Here is a 9,863-nt window from a genome sequence, read left to right on the forward strand (position 1 = left end):
AATGCACCCCACGCCCGATCCTCCCCGTGTTCACACGTCTGTTCTCTGTCAAAATCTCTATTCCTGCCTTTCAAATAGGTTCATCTTTACCATTTTTCTAGATTCCACATATATGCATTAATATACAATATTTGTTTTCCTATTTTGGACTCACTTCACAAATGACCCAATTTCATTCCTTTTTATGGTTGAGTTATATTTCACTGTATATTTGTACCACATGAACCTGTTAATGAGCATTAGGTTACTTTCATGTCCTGGTTAGAATGAAACTATGTTCTTCAGAGGAAGATAACAGAATCTAGTTTCTATCACATATAATCCACAATGTCAAATACATAATAAAATTATTAGACTTTCAGACTTCCCTGGTGGTGCAGAGGATAAGTGGAGAAGGCAATGGCCCCCCACTCCAGTACTCTTGCCTGGAAAGTCCCATGGGCGGAGGAGCCTGGTAGGCTGCAGTCCATGGGGTCGTTAAGAGTCGGACACGACTGAGCAACTTCACTTTCACTTTTCACTTTCATGCATTGGAGAAGGAAATGGCAACCCACTCCAGTGTTCTTGCCTGGAGAATCCCAGGGACGGGGGAGCCTGGTGGGCTGCCGTCTATGGGGTCGCACAGAGTCAGACACAACTGAACTGACTTTGCAGCAGCAGCAGCAGAGGATAAGAACTTGCCTGCCAATGCAGGGGACATGGGTTTGATCCCTGGTCTGGGAAGGGCTTCTTCTTCCACATGCTGTGGAGCAACTAAGCCCATGCACTACAACTACCGAGCCCATGTTCTAGAGCCCAAGAGCAGCAACTACTGAGCCTGGGTGCTGCAACTACTGAACACCGGGCACCTAGAGCCTGTGCTCCGCAGTGAGAAGCCCGTGTCCTGCGGCAAAGAGTAGTCCCCCACTTGCTGCAGCTAGAGAAAGCCCAAGGAAAGAGCAATGAAGACCCAGCACGGCCAGAAAGAAGTAATTGATTTTTAAAAATTATTAAACATTCAACAAAACAGGAAACTGTGATCTGTAATGAAGAGAAAGATCGGTCAATCTAAAGATACCCACAAATGACTCAAACGTTGAAATTAGCAAAAAGTTGAAATAACATGGATGAATTTATCAGAGTCTACAGAAGATCTGCATAATGACTGAAGAGATGAGAAATTTCCGGAGAGAGTTGGGAACTATAAAAGAAAAACCAAGTTTGAAATCAGTTTGAAATCCCCAAACTGAAAATGCCGTATCTGCAGTCAAAAATGCTTTGGGTGTGATTAACATTAGGTTGGATATAACCAAGGAAATGATCAGTGAACGTAAAAACAGATCAGTAGATGGGAGTTGCTTGGTGGCCTAGTGGTTAGGATTCAAGGCGTTCACTGCTGTGGCCTGCCCGGGTTTAATCTCTGGCAGGGGAACTGAAATCCTGAAAGCTGCATAGTGTTGGGAGGGGGAGGGGGAAACAGATCAGTGGATATGGTCTCAACAGAGAGAATGAATGCTCGATAATCAAAAAAAAAAAAAAAGACAATCCAATTAATGCCCAAAGGGCAATAACACAATAATCTTTGGAGTTGTCTTTTTCTTTTTAATTTAATTTGATTTTATTTTTGGCTGCGCTGGGTGTTCACTGCTGCTAGGATTTTTCTCTAACTGCGGTGTGTGGGGGCTGCTCTATAGTTGCGGTACGCAGGTTTCTCATTGCAGTGCCTCCTCCTGTTGAGTCGGCGAGCTTCAGGAGTTACAACACGTGGACTCAGTTATTGCGGCTCCCCGGCTCTAAAACACAGGCTCAATAGCTGCGGCTCACGGGCTTCGCTTCCCAGGCGGCGCTAGTGGTGAAAAAGACGCCTGCCAAAGCAGGAAGACCTAAGAGACATTGGTTCCATCCCTGGGTCGGGAAGATCCCCTGGAGGAGGAAATGGCAACCCACTCCAATATTCTTGCCTGGGAAATCCCATGGACAGAGGAGCTGGCGGGCTATAGTCCCATGGGGTCACAAAGAGTCAGACACCACTGAAGCGACTTAGCACGCACGCACGGGTTTAGCTGCTCCTCGGCGTGTGGGATCTTCCCAGATTAGGGATCAAACCCATGTCTCCTGCATTGGCAGGAGGATTCTTTACCACTGAGCTGCAACGGGAGCCCTGGAATTATCTTTTTCTAGTAAAAAATTGTTTTGTATCGCTATTGGACAGAGTAGCATTGGCTTTCCATGGTGGCTCGGATGGTAAAGTGTCTACTCGCAATGTGGAAGACCCAGGTTCGATCCCTGGGTTAAGATCACCTGGAGAAGGAAATGGCAACCCACTCCAGCATTTGTTGCCTGAAAAATTCCATGGATAGAGGGGCCTGGTGGGCCACAGTCCACGGGGTCGCAAAAAGTCGGACGCGACTGAGCGACTTCACTTTCTTTCACTTTCTTTCTGGACAGAAAACATTTGGGTTAATTTCGTTACCCGAAAGCTCGGCCTCTCTGTACACCCTTGCCGAATCAAATCCCAGAGACATAAGTTTTGGGTGAAGCAGGAAAGAATAGCTTTATTGCTTTGCCGGGCGAAGGGAGACACACACGGGGCTTTTGCCTCGAAAACCTGTGTCTCAAATCCAGAGAACTTAATGATGGTTTTCGTAACAGTGGGTCAAATGTAGGGTCTTTGAAGGAAATGGCAACCCACTCCGGTACTCTTGCCTAGAAAATCCCATGGACAGAGGACCCTGGCCGGCTACAGTCTATGGTGTCGCAAGAGTTGGACGCTACTTAGTGACTAAACCACCACTTGACAAGATTGGGTGTGAAACTGCTTGCACTCCCTTAACCTCCAATCGGGTGGTTACTCTCCTGAACTTGATGAACGTCTCTGGGCCCTTTCATCCTACTGCAGGTAGCTTCTTGGCCGCCCCTCCCTTGTCTTCTCCCACATGGTCTAGCGGTTAGGATTCCTGGTTTTCACCCAGGCGGCCCGGGTTCGACTCCCGGTGTGGGAAGAAGGAAACTTTTGTGTTTCCCAGGTGGCGCTAGTGTAAAGAATCCTGTCAATGCAAGAGACAGTAAAAGACTCAAAGGTATTCTTTACCTCTGAATCACCAAAGTAAAAGTGAAGTCGCTCGGTCGTGTCCGACTCTTTGTGACCCCATGGACTGTAGCCTACAGGCTCCTCCGTCCATGGGATTTTCCAGGCAAGAATACAGGAGTGGGTTGCCATTTGTTTCTCCAGGACATCTTCCCGACCTAGGAATTTCTGAACCCGGGTCTCCCACATTGTAGGCAGACGCTTTACCATCTGAGCCACCATGGAAGTCCTGAATCACCAAGGAAGCCCTTAATTAGCAACTATTCAAATCAGCCCTTTCTAAATCAAGGAAGGTGATGGAGGCAGGAGTCTTGCTACGAGAAAAGGGGATCAGAAAGATCTCCATGCCTGGGATCCCCACATGGCCCTTCTCGGTTTCAGTCTCAGCCTTCTACAAATTAATTACATACTTTTTAAGTGTTTTGATCAATAGTAAATAATAAATGAAATAAAAGTACACCCCTTTAAAGAACTGGATAATCCGCATTGCGGGCAGATTCTTTACCATCTGAGCTGCAAGTGAAGCCCAAGAACACTGGAGTGGGTAGCCTATCCCTCCGCCATCTGATCTTCCTGACTCAGGAATGGAACTGGAGCTTCCAGCATTGCAGGTGGATACTTTACCAACTGAGCTATCAGGGAAGCCCATAGTTTTTAAATGTTCTAGTCAATAGTAAATAATAAATGAAATAAAAGTACACTCCTCTAAAGAATTGGATAATCACTGATAAGACCTGCTAGGCAATGCCCCCAAATATTAAAAAGAAATGCAATAATTCCTTTTAGCCTATTTCCAAACTTTGAGTAGTTTTTCCTTAACAAGAGTGAAGAGTTAAGGCTTAAAAGAGAGAAACATGGCTTTCTCTTTCTTCTTTTCTTTTCTCTTTTTCTCTTCTTTTTCTCCCTCTTGAAGAATTCTAGAGTTTTCTATATACCAAGAACTATACTAAACATTTTAGGAATATAAACGTGTTTAATCAGAGTAAAAGACAAATTGTCCCAAATTGATCTAGGGCAAAATGCTTTTGTAGGATCTAATGCACAGCTTCCCTCTAGGAAAAACAAAAACAAAATTTTTGAGAACATGTTGTCGACTAAAAAGATGCACAGGGTGAGAGTTGTTTTATTTGGGGCAGAATGAGAACTGCAGCCTGGGAGACTGCAGCACCTCAGCCAGCTCTGAGGAAGTATTCCAAAGAGGCAGTGGGGGAAGGTCAACATATAAGATGTTGGTGAAGGGGGAGTTCAGTGCAATCAAGCACCTTACAAAAGGTTTTCTACTAGTCAAGAGGAGCTTGGATTACCATAAAGGGATTTAGTACTTTTCTAGATATGAGAAGATACAAGGATTGGGATCATGAAATCAGTTTCTGAAAACAATGGCAGACTTTATTTTCTTGAGCTCCAGAATCACTGCAGACAGTGACTGCAGCCACAAAATTAAAAGATCGTTGCTCCTTGGAAGAAAAGCTATGACAAACTTAGACAGCATATTGGAAAGCAGAGACCTCACTTTGACAACAAAGGTCCATATAGTCAAAGCTATGGTTTTCCCAGTAGTCATGTATGGATGTATGGATGTGAGAGACCATCAAGAAAGCTGATGCTTTTCAAACTATGGTGCTAGAGAAGACTCTTGAGAGTCCCTTGGCCATCAAGGAGATCAAACCAGTCAATCCTCAACCCTGAATATTCACTGGAAGGACTGATGCTGAAGCTGAAGCTCCAATATTTTGGCCACCTCATATGAAGGGCCAATTCATTGGAAAAGACCCTGATGCTGGGAAAGATTGAGGGCAGGAGGAGAAGGGGGTGACAGAGGATGAGATGGTTGGATGGCATCACAGACTTAATGGACATGAGTTTGAGTAAACTCCGGGAGATAGTGAAGAACAGAGGAGTCTGGCCTGCTGCAGTCCATGGGGTCACAAAGAGTTGGACACAAGTTAGCAACTGAACAACAAAGACCTGTTCCACCAGTTTCCCTAGAACACAGAATGCCTCACTCTCCACCCTAGACTGCCTTCAGGGCGTGTCAAAGGTCAACAACTGCCGCAGCACAGTATCCAGTCACCACAGAGTCAGATGGCAAATGGCCTTGTTGCTGTTCAGTCGTTGACAAACACTTTTGGCAGGTACCAATTTGTAGTTGACAATGTTTAAATCTGGAGAAGGACATGACAACCCACTCCAGTATTCTTGCCTGGGAAATCCTATCGACAGAGGAGCCTGGGAGGGCCCTTGGGGTCACAAAGAACCAGACATGACTGAGCAACTGAGCATGCAGTTTAAAGCAATTTTTTGATGAATTTTAATGGGATCAACACATTCTGGAAACTAGTTTCTTGTTGTTGCTCATTCAGTTGTGTCCAACTCTTTGCAACCCCATGGACTGCAGCACACCAAGCTTTACTGTTCTTCACAATCTCCCCAAGCCTGCTCAAACTCATATCCATTGAGTTGGTGATGCCATCCAACCATCTCGTCCTCTGTCATCCCCTTCTCCTCCTGCCTTCTATTTTTCCCAGCATCAGGGTCTTTTCCAATGAGTCAGCTCTTCGCATCAGGGAGCCAAAGTATTGGAGCTTCAGCTTCAGCATCAGTCCTTCCAATGAATATTCAGGGTTGATTTCCTTTAGAATTGACTGGTTGGATCTCCTTGCTGTCCAAGGGACTCTCAAGAGTCTTCTCCAATGGCATGTTTCAAAAGCGTCAATCCTTTCGTGCTCACACCAGGGAAGCCTCGTGTGCTACAGTCCATGGGGTCGCAAAGAGTCAGGCACAGCTGAGTGACCTCCTTTATGGTCAACTCTCACATCCATACATGACTACTGGAAAAACCTTAGCTTTGACTATGCAGGCCTTTGTTGGCAAAGTAATGTCTCTGTTTTTGCTGTCTAGGTTGGTCATAGCTTTTCTTCCAAGGAACAAGTGGCTTTTAAGTTCATGGCTGCAGTCACCACCTGCAGTGATTTTGGAGCCCAAGAAAATAAATCTGTCACTGTTTCCATTGTTTCCCCATCTATTTGCCACGAAGTGATGGGACTAGATGCCATGATCTTAGTTTTTTGAAAGTTGAGTTTTAAGCCAGCTGTTTCACTCTCCTTTTTCACTTTTATCAAGAGGCTCTTTAGTTCCCCTTTGCTTTCTGCCATAACGGTAGTGTCATCTGCACATCTGAGGTTATTGATATTTCTCCCGGCAAATTTGATTCCAGCTTGCGCTTCATTCAGCCCGACATTTTGCTTGATGTACTCTGCAGAGAGCACTTACAGGGCTTCCCTCATAGCTCAGTCAGTGAAGAATCTGCCTGCAATGCAGAAGATCGGGTTCAATTTCTGGGGCGGGAAGTACCTCTGGAGAAAGAAATGGCAACTCACTCTAGTATTCTCACCAGGAGAATTCCATGGACAGAGGAGCCTGGCAGGCTACAGTCCATGGGATCACAAGAGTTGGACACAACTTAGTGACTAAACCACCACCACTCTGTATAGAAATTAAATAAGCAGGGTGACAATATACAGCCTTGACGTACTCCTTTCCCAATTTGGAACTAGTCCAGTGTTCCATGTAGGAAACTAGCTACTCACCTACAAAGTAACTGGTGGCTCAGACAGTAAAGAGTCTTTCTGCAATGCAGGAGACCCAGGTCAATCATGGATCGGAAAGATCCCCTGGAGAAGGGAATGGCTACCCATTCCAATATTCTTACCCGGAGAATTATGTGGACAGAGGAGCCTGGCAGGCTACAGTCCATGGGGTCACAAAGAATCAGACATGACTGATTGACTAACACACACACACACACACTACCCCACTGATTTCTATCTGAGAGTCTTCTATCAAGGGTCTAGAAACTCTTTCTTCATCTGATCAAACAATGGTTGTCTATCCATTTTCTTTTTTCCATAATGGAGCAAATCTTTTTAAAAAATCTTTTCGTCATGCAGCATGGGCATGTGGGATCTTATTCCCCAACCAGGGATGGAACCTGTACCAGTACACTGGACCACTACGGAAGTCCCTGGAGCAAAATTTTTATTTGGCCTACTAAAAGCCTTTTCCTTTGGAACAAGATTATAATATAACTTTGACATATGCTATTAACTAAATTATCTATAAAATCCAATTTTCAATAGCAACCCTCAAAACAACCCAAGAGATCTAAATAGAACTCTACCCTCCTTTCCCACCCAATGTTTGTGGCTCAAAATTTCAAACACTTCCCTTTCCCTGGAAGAAAGTGAAAGTCGCTCAGTCGTGTCTGACTCTTTGCGACCCCATGGACTATACCATCCATGGTATTCTCCAGGCCAGAATACTGGAGTGGGTAGCCTTTCCCTTCTCCAGGGGATCTTCCGTTTGAACTTGGGGTGAAGCAAGAAAGACAGTTCAGGCGTGTCTCTTAAATGTTCAGGGGAAATGAAAAGTCAGCCTCCAGAACTCCAGGGTGTCAAAGCCACAGAGTGTCTGTGCAGTGAATTGTTCTCTGTTCACGCAATTGGCTTTAATGTATGAAATATATAAAATACAAACAGATCAGAGGTAGCCTTTTAAAAAAACTTACGGATTTTATTACAGGATTATTTAATACAACAAAAGATTTCCCAATATAAAATGTCCAATCTACCTATTCTAGACTAACATTTCCATTAATTCACTTTACATTTACACACACTTCTTTGGAATGAGGTTATAGACCATAGCATCTTAGCTTCTGTTGGGTCCATGAGTTGCCTTGCAGTTATGGAAAGTGAAAGTGAAGTCGCTCAGTCCTGTCCAACTCTTTGTGACTCCATGGACTGTAGCCCACCAGGCTTCTCCATCCATGGGGTTTTCCAGGCAAGAATACTGGAGTGGGTTTGCCATTATGGAAGCTCCTCTTTCTCCAGCTGCTGCCTGGGCCTCAGGAGAGTGGAGGAATGACAGGCATTCCTACTGTGGCGGTAGGTATCTAGATATGATCTGTGCATATGCTGGCTCTACCACCCCCACTCATCTGGTTGTAGGTTTGACAGGTAAGTTAAATAAACTCGATTAATTGATAAGACATGGTGACCCTCATTGGGATGTAAGCAAATGGGTCAATTCATAATTCATACATTCTACATCTGGTCTAAATGTCTTTATCAATTGCCCATGGGTCACTGGACCACAGCCCCTCAGGCATTCCGCAAGATCAAAAGTGAAAGTGTGTGATCCAAACTTATATTTGCTGACTTGCTTCCCTGTGTTTGGTCTCTAGCCAGCCCTACATTTACAAGACAGTGTAAAGGATCCTGCCCATCGAGGAATTTGGGTGTGGGAGATAAAGAGAAAAAAGAATGACCTCTTAGAATGACAGGATTTGTTGCTCATTTTAAATAAAATCAAGAACGATTTTCAGTCACTGACCACTTATGGTCACCACTGCCAGAAGAGTTCTGGGCCAGAAGGTGAAGGAAGTTGATCCAGGCCTCTCTGGCTTCCCCTTCCTCTCACCTGGGTGAGACTGGGAGGCATTTCACTGACCAAACTTGTTTGCTTACTGACCAATAGGATAAGGTCTGTCTACATTCCCTTCTCCAGTCATTTGCTTAACACCGACATGAATGTCAAGCCATTTGTAATGTGGTTGCAACTCCCAGCAGATAAACCAAACGCTGAACCTGAGTTTGTTGTATGTCAGCTGTGTGATTTTAGACAAGTATCTTCTCCTTCCTAGGTCTCATTTTATTTATTTATTTTTTTTGTATCTTTGTGCCATTTTTTTTAAATTTTATTTTATTTTTAAACTTTACGTAATTGTATTAGTTTTGCCAAATATAAAAATGAATCCATCACAGGTATACATGTGCTCCCCATCCTGAACCCTCCTCCCTCCTCCCTCCCCATACCATCCCTCTGGGTCGTCCCAGTGCAGTAGCCCCAAGCATCCAGTATCGTGCATTGAACCTGGACTGGCATCTCGTTTCATATATGATATGTTACATGTTTCAATGCCATTCTCCCAAATCTTCCCACCCTCTCCCTCTCCCACAGAGTCCATAAGACTGTTCCATACATCAGTGTCTCTTTTGCTGTCTCGTATACAGGGTTATTGTTATCATATTTCTAAATTCCATATATATGCGTTAGTATACTGTATTGGTGTTTTTCCTTCTGGTTTACTTCACTCTGTACAATAGGCTCCAGTTTCATCCACCTCATTAGAACTGATTCAAATGAATTCTTTTTAATGGCTGAGTAATACTCCATTGTGTATATGTACCACAGCTTTCTTATCCATTCATCTGCTGTCATTTTACTCATCTCTAGAATGAGGATAATACCTATGCATTAGCTTGTGAGGGCTGTTCCAACAAAGTGACACAGACTGGTCGATTCAAACAGAAATTCATTTATTTAATTTTTAAAATTTTATTTATTTATTTGGCTGCATCAGGTCTTGGCTTCCCAGGTGGTGTGAGTGGTAAAGAACTTGCCTGCCAATGTGGGAGATGTAAGAGGCCAGCATTCAATTCCCCGGAGAAGGGCATGGCCACCCACTCCAGTATTCTTGCCTGGAGAATCCCATGGACAGAGAAGCCAGGTGGGCTACAGTCCACAAGGTCGCAAAGAGGTGGACATGACTGAATCGACTTGGCACGCATGCACAGTCTTACTTGTAGCAGGTGGGATCTTCTTTCTGGCATGGGGATACTTCGTTGTGCGCCTTCTCTAAATTGTGGCATGCATACTCGAGTACTCGGGCTCAGTAGCTGTGGCACATGGACCCAGTTGCCTGACCAGGAATCAAACTCATGTCCCCTGTATT

At 44.4% G+C, this 9,863-nt stretch overlaps 1 non-coding gene across 1 annotated transcript; it reads left to right on the forward strand.

Moving 5' to 3' along the window:
- The first annotated feature begins 2,909 nt into the window (after positions 1-2,909).
- TRNAE-UUC lies at positions 2,910-2,981 on the forward strand. Its single transcript has one exon. It is a non-coding gene; the product is annotated as a tRNA-Glu (tRNA).
- Positions 2,982-9,863: the final 6,882 nt, after the last annotated feature.

This window comes from Bison bison, unplaced genomic scaffold (genome assembly GCF_000754665.1).
Source record: "Bison bison bison isolate TAMUID 2011002044 unplaced genomic scaffold, Bison_UMD1.0 scf7180017864516, whole genome shotgun sequence".
NCBI classification, from domain to species: Eukaryota; Metazoa; Chordata; class Mammalia; order Artiodactyla; family Bovidae; genus Bison; species Bison bison.